Source organism: Pseudophryne corroboree, chromosome 4 (assembly GCF_028390025.1).
Source record: "Pseudophryne corroboree isolate aPseCor3 chromosome 4, aPseCor3.hap2, whole genome shotgun sequence".
NCBI classification, from domain to species: Eukaryota; Metazoa; Chordata; class Amphibia; order Anura; family Myobatrachidae; genus Pseudophryne; species Pseudophryne corroboree.
The window spans coordinates 17,346,313-17,367,547 of NC_086447.1; the positions used below are offsets into that span (position 1 = coordinate 17,346,313).

Sequence of the window (21,235 nt, forward strand, 5' to 3'; positions counted from 1 at the left end):
GAGGTTTATGTTTCCTGGTGTCAACCTGTATTATTTCAGTGGACATTGTAATGAGGATGCATCTTGCTGCCTTTCCAATGAAGCAAGTTTTAATCAGTAATAGGTGAAAAACCATTCCTACAAAGGTGTTAATTTTCAGAGAGCAAATGTGTTAGCATAAAAATAAAGCCATAAAATGGAGAGCTGATTAATCACTCAATTGGATTTCTCTGCCTGCATAATTTTTTTTCTCTGCAACCCCATGCTAAATTGTGCTTCCTGTTTTTTATAAAATGACTTAATCAAATCTGACTCTGATTGCATCAGAGAAGGCCAGGTACCCTACACTATAAGAGGTGGTTTGAAATTTTGACTTGTCTACTTAAAGATCACCAAAATTTGATCACACGTTCAGTTACTTCCCTCGATGGAATTGAACCACCAACCTTTCGGTTAACAGCTGAATGCGCTAACCGATTGCGCCACAGATACAGCTTGCAAAAATAAGTACTGACAAAGGCTAAAAAGCATTCATCTAGAAAGTTTCCTAGAAAAAGGTTAAAAAGGCAATAATCTGGAGAGTTTTGCAAGATTTTTCTTCCATTGACCAACGAAGAAACACATTGGTACTTTCACATGATGAGTGAGTACTTCAGGATCTCTTACACTTACATGAGCAGCAGAGTGGCGAAGCGGAAGCGTGCTGGGCCCATAACCCAGAGGTCGATGGATCGAAACCATCCTCTGCTATGTGCATTTCTTATTTTGTTAATTAAATTCTTCCAAAACTGGGATTGATATTTTGACTCTTTTATTTTTACTTAAAGTACAATAACTTTTAACATTTTAATTTGTTTTAATAGTATATTGACAGCATTGTTTTCTTTCAGAAATCCACTTAATTTTCTTTACCCTATTACTGAAATGGTAATTGACAAAAACAAGCTACATTGTCACCAGAAGAGCAATGCAAAATGTACAATTGATATTTCAAAATCATCTTTCCAGCTTGAATTTCAATGATGCATTGGGGCAACGATTTTGTGAGAAACATCTTCACCCTTAAATAAAGATTTTCTTAACTTCTTACCTGTGTGCTGATTAGATATCACCTGGTTTTCACATTAAACAGATTCCCACTTGAGAAAGCAGCAAGGATGCAGTGAGGTTTATGTTTCCTGGTGTCAACCTGTATTATTTCAGTGGACATTGTAATGAGGATGCATCTTGCTGCCTTTCCAATGAAGCAAGTTTTAATCAGTAATAGGTGAAAAACCATTCCTACAAAGGTGTTAATCAGAGACTTGGCTTTGTGGACACTTTTCAGAGAGCAAATGTGTTAGCATAAAAATAAAGCCATAAAATGGAGAGCTGATTAATCACTCAATTGGATTTCTCTGCCTGCATAATTTTTTTTCTCTGCAACCCCATGCTAAATTGTGCTTCCTGTTTTTTATAAAATGACTTAATCAAATCTGACTCTGATTGCATCAGAGAAGGCCAGGTACCCTACACTATAATAGGTGGTTTGAAATTTTGACTTGTCTACTTAAAGATCACCAAAACTTGATCACACGGTCAATAACATCCCTGGGTGGGATTGAACCACCAACCTTTAGGTTAACAGCCGAATGCGCTTACCGGTTGCGCCACAGAGACAGCTTGCAAAAGCATGTACTGACAAAGGCTAAAAAGCATTCATCTAGAAAGTTTCCTAGAAAAAGGTTAAAAAGGCAATAATCTGGAGAGTTTTGCAAGATTTTTCTTCCATTGACCAACGAAGAAACACATTGGTACTTTCACATGATGAGTGAGTACTTCAGGATCTCTTACACTTACATGAGCAGCAGAGTGGTGCAGCGGAAGCATGCTGGGCCTATAAGCCAGAGGTCGATGGATCGAAACCATCCTCTGCTATGTGCATTTCTTTTTTTGTTAATTAAATTCTTCCAAAACTGGGATTGATATTTTGACACTTTTATTTTTACTTAAAGTACAATAACTTTTAACATTTTAATTTGTTTTAATAGTATATTGACAGCATTGTTTTCTTTCAGAAATCCACTTAATTTTCTTTACCCTATTACTGAAATGGTAATTGACAAAAACAAGCTACATTGTCACCAGAAGAGCAATGCAAAATGTACAATTGATATTTCAAAATCATCTTTCCAGCTTGAATTTCGATGATGAATTGGGGCAACGATTTTGTGAGAAACATCTTCACACTTAAAGAAAGATTTTCTTAACTTCTTACCTGTGTGATGATTAGATATCACCTGGTTTTCACATTAAACAGATTCCCACTTGAGAAAGCAGCAAGGATGCAGTGATGTTTATGTTTCCTGGTGTCAACCTGTATTCTTTCAGTGGACATTGTAATGAGGATGCATCTTGCTGCCTTTCCAATGAAGCAAGTTTTAATCAGTAATAGGTGAAAAACCATTCCTACAAAGGTGTTAATCAGAGACTTGGCTTTGTGGACACTTTTCAGAGAGCAAATGTGTTAGCATAAAAATAAAGCCATAAAATGGAGAGCTGATTCATCACTCAATTGGATTTCTCTGCCTGCATAATTTTTTTCCTCTGCAACCCCATGCTAAATTGTGCTTCCTGTTTTTTATAAAATGACTTAATCAAATCTGACTCTGATTGCATCAGAGAAGGCCAGGTACCCTACACTATAAGAGGTGGTTTGAAATTTTGACTTGTCTACTTAAAGATCACCAAAATTTGATCACACGTTCAGTTACGTCCCTCGATGGGATTGAACCACCAACCTTTCAGTTAACAGCTGAATGCGCTAACCGATTGCGCCACAGAGACAGCTTGCAAAAGCATGTACTGACAAAGGCTAAAAAGCATTCATCTAGAAAGTTTCCTAGAAAAAGGTTAAAAAGGCAATAATCTGGAGAGTTTTGCAAGATTTTTCTTCCATTGACCAACGAAGAAACACATTGGTACTTTCACATGATGAGTGAGTACTTCAGGATCTCTGACACTAACATGAGCAGCCGAGTGGCGCAGCGGAAGCGTGCTGGGCCCATAACCCAGAGGTCGATGGATCGAAACCATCCTCTGCTATGTGCACTTAATTTTTTGTTAATTAAATTCTTCCAAAACTGGGATTGATATTTTGACTCTTTTATTTTTACTTAAAGTACAATAACTTTTAACATTTTAATTTGTTTTAATAGTATATTGACAGCATTGTTTTCTTTCAGAAATCCACTTAATTTTCTTTACCCTATTACTGAAATGGTAATTGACAAAAACAAGCTACATTGTCACCAGAAGAGCAATGCAAAATGTACAATTGATATTTCAAAATCATCTTTCCAGCTTGAATTTCAATGATGCATTGGGGCAACGATTTTGTGAGAAACATCTTCACCCTTAAATAAAGATTTTCTTAACTTCTTACCTGTGTGCTGATTAGATATCACCTGGTTTTCACATTAAACAGATTCCCACTTGAGAAAGCAGCAAGGATGCAGTGAGGTTTATGTTTCCTGGTGTCAACCTGTATTATTTCAGTGGACATTGTAATGAGGATGCATCTTGCTGCCTTTCCAATGAAGCAAGTTTTAATCAGTAATAGGTGAAAAACCATTCCTACAAAGGTGTTAATCAGAGACTTGGCTTTGTGGACACTTTTCAGAGAGCAAATGTGTTAGCATAAAAATAAAGCCATAAAATGGAGAGCTGATTAATCACTCAATTGGATTTCTCTGCCTGCATAATTTTTTTTCTCTGCAACCCCATGCTAAATTGTGCTTCCTGTTTTTTATAAAATGACTTAATCAAATCTGACTCTGATTGCATCAGAGAAGGCCAGGTACCCTACACTATAAGAGGTGGTTGGAAATTTTGACTTGTCTACTTAAAGATCACCAAAATTTGATCACACGGTCATTTACGTCCCTGGGTGGGATTGAACCACCAACCTTTCGGTTAACAGCCGAATGCGCTAACCGATTGCGCCACAGAGACAGCTTGCAAAAGCATGTACTGACAAAGGCTAAAAAGCATTCATCTAGAAAGTTTCCTAGAAAAAGGTTAAAAAGGCAATAATCTGGAGAGTTTTGCAAGATTTTTCTTCCATTGACCAACGAAGAAACACATTGGTACTTTCACATGATGAGTGAGTACTTCAGGATCTCTGACACTAACATGAGCAGCCGAGTGGTGCAGCGGAAGCGTGCTGGTCCCATAACCCAGAGGTCGATGGATCGAAACCATCGTCTGCTATGTGCACTTAATTTTTTGTTAATTAAATTCTTCCAAAACTGGGATTGATATTTTGACTCTTTTATTTTTACTTAAAGTACAATAACTTTTAACATTTTAATTTGTTTTAATAGTATATTGACAGCATTGTTTTCTTTCAGAAATCCACTTAATTTTCTTTACCCTATTATTGAAATAGTAATTGACAAAAACAAGCTACATTGTCACCAGAAAAGCAATGCAAAATGTACAATTGATATTTCAAAATCATCTTTCCAGCTTGAATTTCAATGATGCATTGGGGCAACGATTTTGTGAGAAACATCTTCACCCTTAAAGAAAGATTTTCTTAATTTCTTACCTGTGTGCTGATTAGATATCACCTGGTTTTCACATTAAACAGATTCCCACTTGAGAAAGCAGCAAGGATGCAGTGAGGTTTATGTTTCCTGGTGTCAACCTGTATTCTTTCAGTGGACATTGTAATGAGGATGCATCTTGCTGCCTTTCCAATGAAGCAAGTTTTAATCAGTAATAGGTGAAAAACCATTCCTACAAAGGTGTTAATTTTCAGAGAGCAAATGTGTTAGCATAAAAATAAAGCCATAAAATGGAGAGCTGATTAATCACTCAATTGGATTTCTCTGCCTGCATAATTTTTTTTCTCTGCAACCCCATGCTAAATTGTGCTTCCTGTTTTTTATAAAATTACTTTATCAAATCTGACTCTGATTGCATCAGAGAAGGCCAGGTACCCTACACTATAAGAGGTGGTTTGAAATTTTGACTTGTCTACTTAAAGATCACCAAAATTTGATCACACGGTCAGTTACGTCCCTGGGTGGGATTGAACCACCAACCTTTCGGTTAACAGCCGAATGCGCTAACCGATTGCGCCACAGAGACAGCTTGCAAAAGCATGTACTGAATAAGGCTAAAAAGCATTCATCTAGAAAGTTTCCTAGAAAAAGGTTAAAAAGGCAATAATCTGGAGAGTTTTGCAAGATTTTTCTTCCATTGACCAACGAAGAAACACATTGGTACTTTCACATGATGAGTGAGTACTTCAGGATCTCTTACACTTACATGAGCAGCAGAGTGGCGCAGCGGAAGCGTGCTGGGCCCATAACCCAGAGGTCGATGGATCGAACCCATCCTCTGCTATGTGCACTTATTTTTTTGTTAATTAAATTCTTCCAAAACTGGGATTGATATTTTGACTCTTTTATTTTTACTTAAAGTACAATAACTTTTAACATTTTAATTTGTTTTAATAGTATATTGACAGCATTGTTTTCTTTCAGAAATCCACTTAATTTTCTTTACCCTATTACTGAAATGGTAATTGACAAAAACAAGCTACATTGTCACCAGAAGAGCAATGCAAAATGTACAATTGATATTTCAAAATCATATTTCCAGCTTGAATTTCAATGATGCATTGGGGCAACGATTTTGTGAGAAACATCTTCACCCTTAAAGAAAGATTTTCTTAACTTCTTACCTGTGTGCTGATTAGATATCACCTGGTTTTCACATTAAACAGATTCCCACTTGAGAAAGCAGCAAGGATGCAGTGAGGTTTATGTTTCCTGGTGTCAACCTGTATTATTTCAGTGGACATTGTAATGAGGATGCATCTTGCTGCCTTTCCAAAGAAGCAAGTTTTAATCAGTAATAGGTGAAAAACCATTCCTACAAAGGTGTTAATCAGAGACTTGGCTTTGTGGACACTTTTCAGAGAGCAAATGTGTTAGCATAAAAATAAAGCCATAAAATGGAGAGCTGATTAATCACTCAATTGGATTTCTCTGCCTGCATAATTTTTTTTCTCGGCAACCCCATGCTAAATTGTGCTTCCTGTTTTTTATAAAATGACTTAATCAAATCTGACTCTGATTGCATCAGAGAAGGCCAGGTACCCTACACTATAAGAGGTGGTTTGAAATTTTGACTTGTCTACTTAAAGATCACCAAAATTTGATCACACGGTCATTTACGTCCCTGGGTGGGATTGAACCACCAACCTTTCGGTTAACAGCCGAATGCGCTAACCGATTGCGCCACAGAGACAGCTTGCACAAGCTTGTACTGACAAAGGCTAAAAAGCATTCATCTAGAAAGTTTCCTAGAAAAAGGTTAAAAAGGCAATAATCTGGAGAGTTTTGCAAGATTTTTCTTCCATTGACCAACGAAGAAACACATTGGTACTTTCACATGATGAGTGAGTACTTCAGGGTCTCTAACACTAACATGAGCAGCAGAGTGGCTCAGCGGAAGCGTGCTGGGCCCATAACCCAGAGGTCGATGGATCGAAACCATCCTCTGCTATGTGCACTTATTTTTTTGTTAATTAAATTCTTCCAAAACTGGGATTGATATTTGACTCTTTTATTTTTACTTAAAGTACAATAACTTTTAACATTTTAATTTGTTTTAATAGTATATTGACAGCATTGTTTTCTTTCAGAAATCCACTTAATTTTCTTTACCCTATTACTGAAATGGTAATTGACAAAAACTAACTACATTGTCACCAGAAGAGCAATGCAAAATGTACAATTGATATTTCAAAATCATCTTTCCAGCTTGAATTTCAATGATGCATTGGGGCAACGATTTTGTGAGAAACATCTTCACCCTTAAAGAAAGATTTTCTTAACTTATTACCTGTGTGCTGATTAGATATCACCTGGTTTCCACATTAAACAGATTCCCACTTGAGAAAGCAGCAAGGATGCAGTGAGGTTTATGTTTCCTGGTGTCAACCTGTATTCTTTCAGTGGACATTGTAATGAGGATGCATCTTGCTGCCTTTCCAATGAAGCAAGTTTTAATCAGTAATAGGTGAAAAACCATTCCTACAAAGGTGTTAATCAGAGACTTGGCTTTGTGGACACTTTTTAGAGAGCAAATGTGTTAGCATAAAAATAAAGCCATAAAATGGAGAGCTGATTAATCACTCAATTGGATTTCTCTGCCTGCATAATTTTTTTTCTCTGCAACCCCATGCTAAATTGTGCTTCCTGTTTTTTATAAAATGACTTAATCAAATCAGACTCTGATTGCATCAGAGAAGGCCAGGTACCCTACACTATAATAGGTGGTTTGAAATTTTGACTTGTCTACTTAAAGATCACTAAAACTTGATCACACGGTCAATAACATCCCTGCGTGGGATTGAACCACCAACCTTTAGGTTAACAGCCGAATGCGCTTACCGGTTGCGCCACAGAGACAGCTTGCAAAAGCATGTACTGACAAAGACTAAAAAGCATTCATCTAGAAAGTTTCCTAGAAAAAGGTTAAAAAGGCAATAATCTGGAGAGTTTTGCAAGATTTTTCTTCCATTGACCAACGAAGAAACACATTGGTACTTTCACACGATGAGTGAGTACTTCAGGATCTCTTACACTTACATGAGCAGCAGAGTGGTGCAGCGGAAGCATGCTGGGCCTATAACCCAGAGGTCGATGGATCGAAACCATCCTCTGCTATGTGCATTTCTTTTTTTGTTAATTAAATTCTTCCAAAACTGGGATTGATATTTTGACTCTTTTATTTTTACTTAAAGTACAATAACTTTTAACATTTTAATTTGTTTTAATAGTATATTGACAGCATTGTTTTCTTTCAGAAATCCACTTAATTTTCTTTACCCTATTACTGAAATGGTAATTGACAAAAACTAACTACATTGTCACCAGAAGAGCAATGCAAAATGTACAATTGATATTTCAAAATCATCTTTCCAGCTTGAATTTCAATGATGCATTGGGGCAACGATTTTGTGAGAAACATCTTCACCCTTAAAGAAAGATTTTCTTAACTTCTTACCTGTGTGCTGATTAGATATCACCTGGTTTTCACATTAAACAGATTCCCACTTGAGAAAGCAGCAAGGATGCAGTGAGGTTTATGTTTCCTGGTGTCAACCTGTATTATTTCAGTGGACATTGTAATGAGGATGCATCTTGCTGCCTTTCCAATGAAGCAAGTTTTAATCAGTAATAGGTGAAAAACCATTCCTACAAAGGTGTTAATCAGAGACTTGGCTTTGTGGACACTTTTCAGAGAGCAAATGTGTTAGCATAAAAATAAAGCCATAAAATGGAGAGCTGATTAATCACTCAATTGGATTTCTCTGCCTGCATAATTTTTTTTCTCTGCAACCCCATGCTAAATTGTGCTTCCTGTTTTTTTATAAAATGACTTAATCAAATCTGACTCTGATTGCATCAGAGAAGGCCAGGTACCCTACACTATAATAGGTGGTTTGAAATTTTGAATTGTCTACTTAAAGATCACCAAAACTTGATCACACGGTCAATAACATCCCTGGGTGGGATTGAACCACCAACCTTTAGGTTAACAGCCGAATGCGCTTACCGGTTGCGCCACAGAGACAGCTTGCAAAAGCATGTACTGACAAAGGCTAAAAAGCATTCATCTAGAAAGTTTCCTTGAAAAAGGTTAAAAAGGCAATAATCTGGAGAGTTTTGCAAGATTTTTCTTCCATTGACCAACGAAGAAACACATTGGTACTTTCACATGATGAGTGAGTACTTCAGGGTCTCTAACACTAACATGAGCAGCAGAGTGGCTCAGCGGAAGCGTGCTGGGCCCATAACCCAGAGGTCGATGGATCGAAACCATCCTCTGCTATGTGCACTTACTTTTTTTGTTAATTAAATTCTTCCAAAACTGGGATTGATATTTGACTCTTTTATTTTTACTTAAAGTACAATAACTTTTAACATTTTAATTTGTTTTAATAGTATATTGACAGCATTGTTTTCTTTCAGAAATCCACTTAATTTTCTTTACCCTATTACTGAAATGGTAATTGACAAAAACAAGCTACATTGTCACCAGAAGAGCAATGCAAAATGTACAATTGATATTTCAAAATCATCTTTCCAGCTTGAATTTCAATGATGCATTGGGGCAACGAATTTGTGAGAAACATCTTCACCCTTAAATAAAGATTTTCTTAACTTCTTACCTGTGTGCTGATTAGATATCACCTGGTTTTCACATTAAACAGATTCCCACTTGAGAAAGCAGCAAGGATGCAGTGAGGTTTATGTTTCCTGGTGTCAACCTGTATTATTTCAGTGGACATTGTAATGAGGATGCATCTTGCTGCCTTTCCAATGAAGCAAGTTTTAATCAGTAATAGGTGAAAAACCATTCCTACAAAGGTGTTAATCAGAGACTTGGCTTTGTGGACACTTTTCAGAGAGCAAATGTGTTAGCATAAAAATAAAGCCATAAAATGGAGAGCTGATTAATCACTCAATTGGATTTCTCTGCCTGCATAATTTTTTTTCTCTGCAACCCCATGCTAAATTGTGCTTCCTGTTTTTTTATAAAATGACTTAATCAAATCTGACTCTGATTGCATCAGAGAAGGCCAGGTACCCTACACTATAATAGGTGGTTTGAAATTTTGAATTGTCTACTTAAAGATCACCAAAACTTGATCACACGGTCAATAACATCCCTGGGTGGGATTGAACCACCAACCTTTAGGTTAACAGCCGAATGCGCTTACCGGTTGCGCCACAGAGACAGCTTGCAAAAGCATGTACTGACAAAGGCTAAAAAGCATTCATCTAGAAAGTTTCTTAGAAAAAGGTTAAAAAGGCAATAATCTGGAGAGTTTTGCAAGATTTTTCTTCCATTGACCAACGAAGAAACACATTGGTACTTTCACATGATGAGTGAGTACTTCAGGGTCTCTAACACTAACATGAGCAGCAGAGTGGCTCAGCGGAAGCGTGCTGGGCCCATAACCCAGAGGTCGATGGATCGAAACCATCCTCTGCTATGTGCACTTAATTTTTTTGTTAATTAAATTCTTCCAAAACTGGGATTGATATTTGACTCTTTTATTTTTACTTAAAGTACAATAACTTTTAACATTTTAATTTGTTTTAATAGTATATTGACAGCATTGTTTTCTTTCAGAAATCCACTTAATTTTCTTTACCCTATTACTGAAATGGTAATTGACAAAAACAAGCTACATTGTCACCAGAAGAGCAATGCAAAATGTACAATTGATATTTCAAAATCATCTTTCCAGCTTGAATTTCAATGATGCATTGGGGCAACGATTTTGTGAGAAACATCTTCACCCTTAAATAAAGATTTTCTTAACTTCTTACCTGTGTGCTGATTAGATATCACCTGGTTTTCACATTAAACAGATTCCCACTTGAGAAAGCAGCAAGGATGCAGTGAGGTTTATGTTTCCTGGTGTCAACCTGTATTATTTCAGTGGACATTGTAATGAGGATGCATCTTGCTGCCTTTCCAATGAAGCAAGTTTTAATCAGTAATAGGTGAAAAACCATTCCTACAAAGGTGTTAATCAGAGACTTGGCTTTGTGGACACTTTTCAGAGAGCAAATGTGTTAGCATAAAAATAAAGCCATAAAATGGAGAGCTGATTAATCACTCAATTGGATTTCTCTGCCTGCATAATTTTTTTTCTCTGCAACCCCATGCTAAATTGTGCTTCCTGTTTTTTTATAAAATGACTTAATCAAATCTGACTCTGATTGCATCAGAGAAGGCCAGGTACCCTACACTATAATAGGTGGTTTGAAATTTTGAATTGTCTACTTAAAGATCACCAAAACTTGATCACACGGTCAATAACATCCCTGGGTGGGATTGAACCACCAACCTTTAGGTTAACAGCTGAATGCGCTTACCGGTTGCGCCACAGAGACAGCTTGCAAAAGCATGTACTGACAAAGGCTAAAAAGCATTCATCTAGAAAGTTTCCTAGAAAAAGGTTAAAAAGGCAATAATCTGGAGAGTTTTGCAAGATTTTTCTTCCATTGACCAACGAAGAAACACATTGGTACTTTCACATGATGAGTGAGTACTTCAGGGTCTCTAACACTAACATGAGCAGCAGAGTGGCTCAGCGGAAGCGTGCTGGGCCCATAACCCAGAGGTCGATTGATCGAAACCATCCTCTGCTATGTGCACTTAATTTTTTTGTTAATTAAATTCTTCCAAAACTGGGATTGATATTTGACTCTTTTATTTTTACTTAAAGTACAATAACTTTTAACATTTTAATTTGTTTTAATAGTATATTGACAGCATTGTTTTCTTTCAGAAATCCACTTAATTTTCTTTACCCTATTACTGAAATGGTAATTGACAAAAACAAGCTACATTGTCACCAGAAGAGCAATGCAAAATGTACAATTGATATTTCAAAATCATCTTTCCAGCTTGAATTTCAATGATGAATTGGGGCAACGATTTTGTGAGAAACATCTTCACACTTAAAGAAAGATTTTCTTAACTTATTACCTGTGTGCTGATTAGATATCACCTGGTTTTCACATTAAACAGATTCCCACTTGAGAAAGCAGCAAGGATGCAGTGAGGTTTATGTTTCCTGGTGTCAACCTGTATTCTTTCAGTGGACATTGTAATGAGGATGCATCTTGCTGCCTTTCCAATGAAGCAAGTTTTAATCAGTAATAGGTGAAAAACCATTCCTACAAAGGTGTTAATCAGAGACTTGGCTTTGTGGACACTTTTCAGAGAGCAAATGTGTTAGCATAAAAATAAAGCCATAAAATGGAGAGCTGATTAATCACTCAATTGGATTTCTCTGCCTGCATAATTTTTTTTCTCTGCAACCCCATGCTAAATTGTGCTTCCTGTTTTTTATAAAATGACTTAATCAAATCTGACTCTGATTGCATCAGAGAAGGCCAGGTACCCTACACTATAAGAGGTGGTTTGAAATTTTGACTTGTCTACTTAAAGATCACCAAAATTTGATCACACGTTCAGTTACATCCCTCGATGGAATTGAACAACCAACCTTTCGGTTAACAGCTGAATGCGCTAACCGATTGCGCCACAGATACAGCTTGCAAAAATATGTACTGACAAAGGCTAAAAAGCATTCATCTAGAAAGTTTCCTAGAAAAAGTTTAAAAAGGCAATAATCTGGAGAGTTTTGCAAGATTTTTCTTCCATTGACCAACGAAGAAACACATTGGTACTTTCACATGATGAGTGAGTACTTCAGGATCTTTTACACTTACATGAGCAGCAGAGTGGCGCAGCGGAAGCGTGCTGGGCCCATAACCCAGAGGTCGATGGATCGAAACCATCCTCTGCTATGTGCATTTCTTATTTTGTTAATTAAATTCTTCCAAAACTGGGATTGATATTTTGACTCTTTTATTTTTACTTAAAGTACAATAACTTTTAACATTTTAATTTGTTTTAATAGTATATTGACAGCATTGTTTTCTTTCAGAAATCCACTTAATTTTCTTTACCCTATTACTGAAATGGTAATTGACAAAAACAAGCTACATTGTCACCAGAAGAGCAATGCAAAATGTACAATTGATATTTCAAAATCATCTTTCCAGCTTGAATTTCAATGATGCATTGGGGCAACGATTTTGTGAGAAACATCTTCACCCTTAAATAAAGATTTTCTTAACTTCTTACCTGTGTGCTGATTAGATATCACCTGGTTTTCACATTAAACAGATTCCCACTTGAGAAAGCAGCAAGGATGCAGTGAGGTTTATGTTTCCTGGTGTCAACCTGTATTATTTCAGTGGACATTGTAATGAGGATGCATCTTGCTGCCTTTCCAATGAAGCAAGTTTTAATCAGTAATAGGTGAAAAACCATTCCTACAAAGGTGTTAATCAGAGACTTGGCTTTGTGGACACTTTTCAGAGAGCAAATGTGTTAGCATAAAAATAAAGCCATAAAATGGAGAGCTGATTAATCACTCAATTGGATTTCTCTGCCTGCATAATTTTTTTTCTCTGCAACCCCATGCTAAACTGTGCTTCCTGTTTTTTATAAAATGACTTAATCAAATCTGACTCTGATTGCATCAGAGAAGGCCAGGTACCCTACACTATAAGAGGTGGTTTGAAATTTTGACTTGTCTACTTAAAGATCACCAAAATTTGATCACAAGGTCAATTACGTCCCTGGGTGTGATTGAACCACCAACCTTTCGGTTAACAGCCGAAAGCGCTAACCGATTGCGCCACAGAGACAGCTTGCAAAAGCATGTGCTGACAAAGACTAAAAAGCATTCATCTAGAAAGTTTCCTAGAAAAAGGTTAAAAAGGCAATAATCTGGAGAGTTTTGCAAGATTTTTCTTCCATTGACCAACGAAGAAACACATTGGTACTTTCACATGATGAGTGAGTACTTCAGGATCTCTGGCACTTACATGAGCAGCAGAGTGGCGCAGCGGAAGCGTGCTGGGCCCATAACCCAGAGGTCGGTGAATCGAAACCATCCTCTGCTATGTGCACTTATTTTTTTGTTAATTAAATTCTTCCAAAACTGGAATTGATATTTTGACTCTTTTATTTTTACTTAAAGTACAATAACTTTTAACATTTTAATTTGTTTTAATAGTATATTGACAGCATTGTTTTCTTTCAGAAATCCACTTTATTTTCTTTACCCTATTACTGAAATGGTAATTGACAAAAACAAGCTACATTGTCACCAGAAGAGCAATGCAAAATGTACAATTGATATTTCAAAATCATCTTTCCAGCTTGAATTTCAATGATGCATTGGGGCAACGATTTTGTGAGAAACATCTTCACCCTTAAAGAAAGATTTTATTAACTTCTTACCTGTGTGCTGATTAGATATCACCTGGTTTTCACATTAAACAGATTCCCACTTGAGAAAGCAGCAAGGATGCAGTGAGGTTTATGTTTCCTGGTGTCAACCTGTATTATTTCAGTGGACATTGTAATGAGGATGCATCTTGCTGCCTTTCCAATGAAGCAAGTTTTAATCAGTAATAGGTGAAAAACCATTCCTACAAAGGTGTTAATCAGAGACTTGGCTTTGTGGACACTTTTCAGAGAGCAAATGTGTTAGCATAAAAATAAAGCCATAAAATGGAGAGCTGATTAATCACTCAATTGGATTTCTCTGCCTGCATATTTTTTTTTCTCTGCAACCCCATGCTAAATTGTGCTTCCTGTTTTTTATAAAATGACTTAATCAAATCTGACTCTGATTGCATCAGAGAAGGCCAGGTACCCTACACTATAAGAGGTGGTTTGAAATTTTGACTTGTCTACTTAAAGATCAGCAAAATTTGATCACAAGGTCAATTACGTCCCTGGGTGGTATTGAACCACCAGCCTTTCGGTTAACAGCCGAATGCGCTAATCGATTGCACCACAGAGACATCTTGCAAAAGCATGTACTAACAAAGGCTAAAAAGCATTCATCTAGAAAGTTTCCTAGAAAAAGGTTAAAAAGGCAATAATCTGGAGAGTTTTGCAAGATTTTTCTTCCATTGACCAACGAAGAAACACATTGGTACTTTCACATGATGAGTGAGTACTTCAGGATCTCTGACACTTACATGAGCAGCAGAGTGGCGCAGCGGAAGCGTGCTGGGCCCATAACCCAGAGGTCGGTGGATCGAAACCATCCTCTGCTATGTGCACTTAGTTTTTGGTTAATTAAATTCTTCCAAAACTGGAATTGATATTTTGACTCTTTTATTTTTACTTAAAGTACAATAACTTTTAACATTTTAATTTGTTTTAATAGTATATTGACAGCATTGTTTTCTTTCAGAAATCCACTTAATTTTCTGTACCCTATTACTGAAATGGTAATTAACAAAAACAAGCTACATTGTCACCAGAAGAGCGATGCAAAATGTACAATTGATATTTCAAAATCATCTTTCCATCTTGAATTTCAATGATGCATTGGGGCAACGATTTTGTGAGAAACATCTTCACCCTTAAAGAAAGATTTTCTTAACTTCTTACCTGTGTGCTGATTAGATATCACCTGGTTTTCACATTAAACAGATTCCCACTTGAGAAAGCAGCAAGGATGCAGTGAGGTTTATGTTTCCTGGTGTCAACCTGTATTATTTCAGTGGACATTGTAATGAGGATGCATCTTGCTGCCTTTCCAATGAAGCAAGTTTTAATCAGTAATAGGTGAAAAACCATTCCTACAAAGATGTTAATCAGAGACTTGGCTTTGTGGACACTTTTCAGAGAGCAAATGTGTTAGCATAAAAATAAAGCCATAAAATGGAGAGCTGATTAATCACTCAATTGGATTTCTCTGCCTGCATATTTTTTTTTCTCTGCAACCCCATGCTAAATTGTGCTTCCTGTTTTTTATAAAATGACTTAATCAAATCTGACTCTGATTGCATCAGAGAAGGCCAGGTACCCTACACTATAAGAGGTGGTTTGAAATTTTGACTTGTCTACTTAAAGATCAGCAAAATTTGATCACAAGGTCAATTACGTCCCTGGGTGGTATTGAACCACCAGCCTTTCGGTTAACAGCCGAATGCGCTAATCGATTGCACCACAGAGACAACTTGCAAAAGCATGTACTAACAAAGGCTAAAAAGCATTCATCTAGAAAGTTTCCTAGAAAAAGGTTAAAAAGGCAATAATCTGGAGAGTTTTGCAAGATTTTTCTTCCATTGACCAACGAAGAAACACATTGGTACTTTCACATGATGAGTGAGTACTTCAGGATCTCTGACACTTACATGAGCAGCAGAATGGCGCAGCGGAAGCGTGCTGGGCCCATAACCCATAGGTCGGTGGATCGAAACCATCCTCTGCTATGTGCACTTATTTTTTGGTTAATTAAATTCTTCCAAAACTGGAATTGATATTTTGACTCTTTTATTTTTACTTAAAGTACTATAACTTTTAACATTTTAATTTGTTTTAATAGTATATTGACAGCATTGTTTTCTTTCAGAAATCCACTTAATTTTCTTTACCCTATTACTGAAATGGTAATTGACAAAAACAAGCTACATTGTCACCAGAAGAGCAATGCAAAATGTACAATTAATATTTCAAAATCATCTTTCCAGCTTGAATTTCAATGATGCATTGGGGCAACGATTTTGTGAGAAACATCTTCACCCTTAAAGAAAGATTTTCTTAACTTCTTACCTGTGTGCTGATTAGATATCACCTGGTTTTCACATTAAACAGATTCCCACTTGAGAAAGCAGCAAGGATGCAGTGAGGTTTATGTTTCCTGGTGTCAACCTGTATTATTTCAGTGGACATTGTAATGAGGATGCATCTTGCTGCCTTTCCAATGAAGCAAGTTTTAATCAGTAATAGGTGAAAAACCATTCCTACAAAGGTGTTAATCAGAGACTTGGCTTTGTGGACACTTTTCAGAGAGCAAATGTGTTAGCATAAAAATAAAGCCATAAAATGGAGAGCTGATTAATCACTCAATTGGATTTCTCTGCCTGCATAATTTTTTTTCTCTGCAACCCCAATGCTAAATTGTGCTTCCTGTTTTTTATAAAATGACTTAATCAAATATGACTCTGATTGCATCAGAGAAGGCCAGGTACCCTACACCATAAAAGGTGGTTTGAAATTTTGACTTGTCTACTTAAAGATCACCAAAATTTGATCACAAGGTCAATTACGTCCCTGGGCGGGATTGAACCACCAACCTTTCGGTTAACAGCCGAATGCGCTAACTGATTGCACCACAGAGACAGCTTGCAAAAGCATCTACTGACAAAGGCTAAAAAGCATTCATCTAGAAAGTTTCCTAGAAAAAGGTTAAAAAGGCAATAATCTGGAGAGTTTTGCAAGATTTTTCTTCCATTGACCAACGAAGAAACACATTGGTACTTTCACATGATGAGTGAGTACTTCAGGATCTCTGACACTTATGTGAGCAGCAGAGTGGCGCAGCGGAAGCGTGCTGGGCCCATAACCCAGAGGTCGGTGTATCGAAACCATCCTTTGCTATGTGCACTTATTTTTTTGTTAATTAAATTCTTCCAAAACTGGAATTGATATTTTGACTCTTTTATTTTTACTTAAAGTACAATAACTTTTAACGTTTTAATTTGTTTTAATAGTATATTGACAGCATTGTTTTCTTTCAGAAATCCACTTAATTTTCTTTACCCTATTACTGAAATGGTAATTGACAAAAACAAGCTACATTGTCACCAGAAGAGCAATGCAAAATGTACAATTGATATTTCAAAATCATCTTTCCAGCTTGAATTTCAATGATGCATTGGGGCAACGATTTTGTGAGAAACATCTTCACCCTTAAAGAAAGATTTTATTAACTTCTTACCTGTGTGCTGATTAGATATCACCTGGTTTTCACATTAAACAGATTCCCACTTGAGAAAGCAGCAAGGATGCAGTGAGGTTTATGTTTCCTGGTGTCAACCTGTATTATTTCAGTGGACATTGTAATGAGGATGCATCTTGCTGCCTTTCCAATGAAGCAAGTTTTAATCAGTAATAGGTGAAAAAACATTCCAACAAAGGTGTTAATCAGAGACTTGGCTTTGTGGACACTTTTCAGAGAGCAAATGTGTTAGCATAAAAATAAAGCCATAAAATGGAGAGCTGATTAATCACTCAATTGGATTTCTCTGCCTGCATATTTTTTTTTCTCTGCAACCCCATGCTAAATTGTGCTTCCTGTTTTTTATAAAATGACTTAATCAAATCTGACTCTGATTGCATCAGAGAAGGCCAGGTACCCTACACTATAAGAGGTGGTTTGAAATTTTGACTTGTCTACTTAAAGATCAGCAAAATTTGATCACAAGGTCAATTACGTCTCTGGGTGGTATTGAACCACCAACCTTTCGGTTAACAGCCGAATGCGCTAACCGATTGCGCCACAGAGACAGCTTGCGAAAGCATGTGCTGACAAAGGCTAAAAAGCATTCATCTAGAAAGTTTCCTAGAAAAAGGTTAAAAAGGCAATAATCTGGAGAGTTTTGCAAGATTTTTCTTCCATTGACCAACGAAGAAACACATTGGTACTTTCACATGATGAGTGAGTACTTCAGGATCTCTGGCACTTACATGAGCAGCAGAGTGGCGCAGCGGAAGCGTGCTGGGCCCATAACCCAGAGGTCGGTGGATCGAAACCATCCTCTGCTATGTGCACTTATTTTTTTGTTAATTAAATTCTTCCAAAACTGGAATTGATATTTTGACTCTTTTATTTTTACTTAAAGTACAATAACTTTTAACATTTTAATTTGTTTTAATAGTATATTGACAGCATTGTTTTCTTTCAGAAATCCACTTAATTTTCTTTACCCTATTACTGAAATGGTAATTGACAAAAACTAGCTACATTGTCACCAGAAGAGCAATGCAAAATGTACAATTGATATTTCAAAATCATCTTTCCAGCTTGAATTTCAATGATGCATTGGGGCAACGATTTTGTGAGAAACATCTTCACCCTTAAAGAAAGATTTTCTTAACTTCTTACCTGTGTGCTGATTAGATATCACCTGGTTTTCACATTAAACAGATTCCCACTTGAGAAAGCAGCAAGGATGCAGTGAGGTTTATGTTTCCTGGTGTCAACCTGTATTATTTCAGTGGACATTGTAATGAGGATGCATCTTGCTGCCTTTCCAATGAAGCAAGTTTTAATCAGTAGTAGGTGAAAAACCATTCCTACAAAGGTGTTAATCAGAGACTTGGCTTTGTGGACACTTTTCAGAGAGCAAATGTGTTAGCATAAATATAAAGCCATAAAATGGAGAGCTGATTAATCACTCAATTGGATTTCTCTGCCTGCATAATTTTTTTTCTCTGCAACCCCAATGCTAAATTGTGCTTCCTGTTTTTTATAAAATGACTTAATCAAATATGACTCTGATTGCATCAGAGAAGGCCAGGTACCCTACACCATAAAAGGTGGTTTGAAATTTTGACTTGTCTACTTAAAGATCAGCAAAATTTGATCACAAGGTCAATTACGTCCCTGGGTGGGATTGAACCACCAACCTTTCGGTTAACAGCCGAATGCGCTATTCGATTGCACCACAGAGACAGCTTGCAAAAGCATCTACTGACAAAGGCTAAAAAGCATTCATCTAGAAAGTTTCCTAGAAAAAGGTTAAAAAGGCAATAATCTGGAGAGTTTTGCAAGATTTTTCTTCCATTGACCAACGAAGAAACACATTGGTACTTTCACATGATGAGTGAGTACTTCAGGATCTCTGACACTTACATGAGCAGCAGAGTGGCGCAGCGGAAGCGTGCTGGGCCCATAACCCATAGGTCGGTGGATCGAAACCATCCTCTGCTATGTGCACTTATTTTTTGGTTAATTAAATTCTTCCAAAACTGGAATTGATATTTTGACTCTTTTATTTTTACTTAAAGTACAATAACTTTTAACATTTTAATTTGTTTTAATAGTATATTGACAGCATTGTTTTCTTTCAGAAATCCACTTAATTTTCTTTACCCTATTACTGAAATGGTAATTGACAAAAACAAGCTACATTGTCACCAGAAGAGCAATGCAAAATGTACAATTGATATTTCAAAATCATCTTTCCAGCTTGAATTTCAATGATGCATTGGGGCAACGATTTTGTGAGAAACATCTTCACCCTTAAAGAAAGATTTTCTTAACTTCTTACCTGTGTGCTGATTAGATATCACCTGGTTTTCACATTAAACAGATTCCCACTTGAGAAAGCAGCAAGGATGCAGTGAGGTTTATGTTTCCTGGTGTCAACCTGTATTATTTCAGTGGACATTGTAATGAGGATGCATCTTGCTGCCTTTCCAATGAAGCAAGTTTTAATCAGTAATAGGTGAAAAACCATTCCTACAAAGGTGTTAATCAGAGACTTGGCTTTGTACACACTTTTCAGAGAGCAAATGTGTTAGCATAAAAATAAAGCCATAAAATGGAGAGCTGATTAATCACTCAATTGGATTTCTCTGCCTGCATAATTTTTTTTCTCTGCAACCCCAATGCTAAATTGTGCTTCCTGTTTTTTATAAAATGACTTAATCAAATATGACTCTGATTGCATCAGAGAAGGCCAGGTACCCTACACCATAAAAGGTGGTTTGAAATTTTGACTTGTCTACTTAAAGATCAGCAAAATTTGATCACAAGGTCAATTACGTCCCTTGGTGGGATTGAACCACCAACCTTTCGGTTAACAGCCGAATGCGCTATTCGATTGCACCACAGAGACAGCTTGCAAAAGCATCTACTGACAAAGGCTAAAAAGCATTCATCTAGAAAGTTTCCTAGAAAAAGGTTAAAAAGGCAATAATCTGGAGAGTTTTGCAAGATTTTTCTTCCATTGACCAACGAAGAAACACATTGGTACTTTCACATGATGAGTGAGTACTTCAGGATCTCTGACACTTACATGAGCAGCAGAGTGGCGCAGTGGAAGCGTGCTGGGCCCATAACCCAGAGGTCGGTGGATCGAAACCATCCTCTGCTATGTGCACTTATTTTTTTGTTAATTAAATTCTTCCAAAACTGGAATTGATATTTTGACTCTTTTATTTTTACTTAAAGTACAATAACTTTTAACATTTTAATTTGTTTTAATAGTATATTGACAGCATTGTTTTCTTTCAGAAATCCACTTAATTTTCTTTACCCTATTACTGAAATGGTAATTGACAAAAACAAGCTACATTGTCACCAGAAGAGCAATGCAAAATGTACAATTGATATTTCAAAATCATCTTTCCATCTTGAATTTCAATGATGCATTGGGGCAACGATTTTGTGAGAAACATCTTCACCCTTAAAGAAAGATTTTCTTAACTTCTTACCTGTGTGCTGATTAGATATCACCTGGTTTTCACATTAAACAGATTCCCACTTGAGAAAGCAGCAAGGATGCAGTGAGGTTTATGTTTCCTGGTGTCAACCTGTATTATTTCAGTGGACATTGTAATGAGGATGCATCTTGCTGCCTTTCCAATGCAGCAAGTTTTAATCAGTAATAGGTGAAAAACCATTCCAACAAAGGTGTTAATCAGAGACTTGGCTTTGTGGACACTTTTCAGAGAGCAAATGTGTTAGCATAAAAATAAAGCCATAAAATGGAGAGCTGATTAATCACTCAATTGGATTTCTCTGCCTGCATATTTTTTTTTCTCTGCAACCCCATGCTAA

At 36.7% G+C, this 21,235-nt stretch overlaps 7 non-coding genes across 7 annotated transcripts; 3 read left to right on the forward strand and 4 right to left on the reverse strand.

The window, feature by feature from the left end:
* Nucleotides 1-3,898: 3,898 nt before the first annotated feature.
* On the reverse strand, nucleotides 3,899-3,972 carry TRNAN-GUU (transfer RNA asparagine (anticodon GUU)). Its single transcript has one exon. It is a non-coding gene; the product is annotated as a tRNA-Asn (tRNA).
* Nucleotides 3,973-5,041: 1,069 nt separating this feature from the next.
* TRNAN-GUU (transfer RNA asparagine (anticodon GUU)) lies at nucleotides 5,042-5,115 on the reverse strand. Its single transcript has one exon. It is a non-coding gene; the product is annotated as a tRNA-Asn (tRNA).
* Nucleotides 5,116-5,301: 186 nt separating this feature from the next.
* Nucleotides 5,302-5,373, forward strand: TRNAM-CAU (transfer RNA methionine (anticodon CAU)). The gene has a single exon. It is a non-coding gene; the product is annotated as a tRNA-Met (tRNA).
* Nucleotides 5,374-6,208: 835 nt separating this feature from the next.
* TRNAN-GUU (transfer RNA asparagine (anticodon GUU)) lies at nucleotides 6,209-6,282 on the reverse strand. Its single transcript has one exon. It is a non-coding gene; the product is annotated as a tRNA-Asn (tRNA).
* A 6,023-nt stretch (nucleotides 6,283-12,305) lies between these two features.
* On the forward strand, nucleotides 12,306-12,377 carry TRNAM-CAU (transfer RNA methionine (anticodon CAU)). The gene has a single exon. It is a non-coding gene; the product is annotated as a tRNA-Met (tRNA).
* A 5,504-nt stretch (nucleotides 12,378-17,881) lies between these two features.
* On the reverse strand, nucleotides 17,882-17,955 carry TRNAN-GUU (transfer RNA asparagine (anticodon GUU)). The gene has a single exon. It is a non-coding gene; the product is annotated as a tRNA-Asn (tRNA).
* Nucleotides 17,956-20,477: 2,522 nt separating this feature from the next.
* On the forward strand, nucleotides 20,478-20,549 carry TRNAM-CAU (transfer RNA methionine (anticodon CAU)). The gene has a single exon. It is a non-coding gene; the product is annotated as a tRNA-Met (tRNA).
* The last annotated feature ends 686 nt before the right edge of the window (nucleotides 20,550-21,235 follow it).